The sequence below is a fragment of the Elephantulus edwardii genome, unplaced genomic scaffold (assembly GCF_000299155.1).
Source record: "Elephantulus edwardii isolate Elephantulus edwardi_28Jun2011 unplaced genomic scaffold, EleEdw1.0 scaffold00022, whole genome shotgun sequence".
Classification (NCBI taxonomy): domain Eukaryota; kingdom Metazoa; phylum Chordata; class Mammalia; order Macroscelidea; family Macroscelididae; genus Elephantulus; species Elephantulus edwardii.
In genome coordinates, this window is record NW_006399772.1 from 13,019,663 (window position 1) to 13,022,445 (window position 2,783).

At 42.4% G+C, this 2,783-nt stretch overlaps 1 pseudogene; it reads left to right on the forward strand.

Moving 5' to 3' along the window:
• The first annotated feature begins 263 nt into the window (after positions 1-263).
• LOC102872504 lies at positions 264-925 on the forward strand (annotated as a pseudogene).
• The last annotated feature ends 1,858 nt before the right edge of the window (positions 926-2,783 follow it).

A 2,783-nucleotide genomic window follows, 5' to 3' on the forward strand; every position in this document is an offset into this window, starting at 1 on the left:
ATTTGTAAGAATTTAAAAGTCTTTCTACAGTTGATTTTGTTTGGTTGGGAGTTTCTATGGAATTTTGGATCAAAATACTTAATAATGATGAATTCTAGTCAAATACAACTCAAACATTGTAGAAAGTAGCTAATAAACATGAAACAAGATTACTAAATGAAGAAGTTGAAACTGCTGAAGATGGTTTTAAAAATTTCGGCGACACTGACGCCCACGGGGGGCGGGCAGGTGCCTGCGGACAATCTAGTGCCCGGGAGCTGTGTATGTTGCAGCGCCCACTGGCCAGGCTGGCGGCAGCCGTCCTGGGCCGAACCTTCCAAGACGGGATGTCAGGACCAAGATCAGTCGTCCTGAGTGGTCCATCAGGGACCAGGAAAAGCACCCTGCTGAAGAAGCTCCTACAAGAGTATGGCAATATCTTTGGCTTCAGTGTGTCCCATAGCACAAGGAACCCGAGGCCTGGGGAAGAGAATGGCAAAGATTACTACTTTGTCACCAGGGAAGCCATGCAGAGAGACATTGTTGCAGGGGACTTCATTGAGCATGCTGACTTCTCAGGGAACCTGTATGGGACAAGCAAAGCCGCTGTGCAAGCCGTACAGGCCATGAACCGGATCTGCGTGCTGTAGGTGGACCTGCAGGGTGTGTGGAACATCAAGAAGACGGACCTGTGGCCCCTCTACATCTCCGTGCTGGCACCCTCCCTTGAGATCCTGGAGCAACGTTTGAAAGGCCGGAACACAGAGACAGAAGAGAGAGCCTTGTTAAGCGCCTGGCCACTGCCAAGGTCGACATGGAGAGCAGCAAGGAACCAGGCCTGTTTGACCTCATCATCATCAACGACAACCAATGCAAGGCATATTCAACTCTGAAGGAGGCCCTCTCTGAGGAAATCAAGAAAGCTCAAAGAACCAGCTGCTCCTGAGGAGCACCCCAGCCTGCTTTCATTACACAGGGTGCACTCCAGGCCTTGAACCCCTTCCACAGTGTCCCTACTGGAGCTACAGCCCAGATCCTGGCAGCTCCAGCCAGTCTGGACCTGGACACTGCTTCAAGACTCAAGCTCAGGAGTCTCCCATTGGGCTTAGGCCAGACCAGCTCCCACAATGACCCTCCTTGACCTGGTGTGAGCCCGCCCTTGTATGCACTGCACTCCTCAGTGACCGATGGCCAGCACCCTCTGACCTACACCGCAGCAGCCAGAGGTGGGGTCACATTGTAATAAAATGGTTCCTGGGGTTAAAAAAAAAGTCTCTAAGGGTTGATGATATGTTATTAAAAATGCTTCAAAAATAGCAGTATTCTAGAGATACACTGTCATCATATAAAAAAATTTAGAAGACCGCTTCCTGGCCACCAAACTGGTAGAGATTCCTATTTGTGTTCATTCCAAAAAAAGATGAAACAATGGAATGTGGAAATTATTAATATTATTATCTCATGCAAATAATATTTGGTAAAGTTAACTTAAAAACAGTTGCATTAGTAAATCAACAGAGAATTTCCAGAAATCCTAGCTGGATTAGAAGAGGATATGGAATATAACATTGTTGATGTCAGGTGAATACTGTCTGAAGACAGAGAATATCATATATATGTTTTCCCGGGTTTAATTGTCTAGTAAATGTATCCAATTGTGTGACCTCTAAACAATGTGAATCATTTGTGAAGAATGAGATTTATAGAACACTTAATTGTCCTGGTATGTATCATGTGCACAAAATATAGTCTTTAAAATATAACAAAATTATAACTTAGAGTTTAAAATTAGGAAAGATGTACGCCAGGGTAGGATCCTCCCATCATAACTATAATTACAAATTGGAATTAATAAACCAGAGTAAATGAAGAAGTATATATTATCAGGATTAGAAGAAGACTCATTAACAATCTGATATGAAGATAACACAATCTTAATGGCTGGAAAGAAGACGACTTGAGACATTTATTGATGTAGATCAAAGTTGACAGGCTTAAATATGAATTACACTTAAGCATACAGAAAATATAAGTCCTCATATCTGTGTCAATGAATAGCATCATGATAAGGGGGAAAGATCAAAATTGTCAATGAATTCATTGTGCTGGAGTTCATAATCAATGCCCAAAGAAACCCTACAAAAAAGTGAAAAGATAGCCTAGGCAAATGTGCTGGAAAGGACATCGTTCTGAGTACTAAAGTCAATCTGACCCAGATTGTAATATTTTCAGTCACCTAATGAAGAGAAATGTAGAGAATGAAAAATGAAGACGAAAAGGAACTGAAGCCTTTGATTGTATTGTTGGCATAGCTATTGTCTACACCATTGTCTGCTGAAGGAACAAACAAAACGTTTTTTGGCAGGAGTGCAGCCAGAACTCTCCTTGGAGCCAACATGGCAAGATTTCTCACGTCCTTTGGACATGTTATCAAGAAGAGCCAATAGGTGGAGGAAAACAACATACCTTGTAAAGAAGAAGGTTAGTGAACGAGGGAAAAACCTTCAATGTGATTGATTAACACAGTGGTTATAACAATGGGCTCAAGAATAGCAGAGATTACAAGAATGCTATGGAACCATTTCATTTCGTGAATGGGAAAAGACTTGATGCCACCTAACAATAAAAATCAACAACAGCAATAGGTAGCCTTGCTGATTAGGATCATGGTTTAAAGAGGCATTTCCTTTGCCATAGTTGGGTTTGTAGGTAAGAGGGATAGTGAAGGAGAGGAAGATCCTGATGAGATGTATTGACACAGTAACAGAGGTAATACAGGTGGATGTGTCAGAGTCAGTGAGACT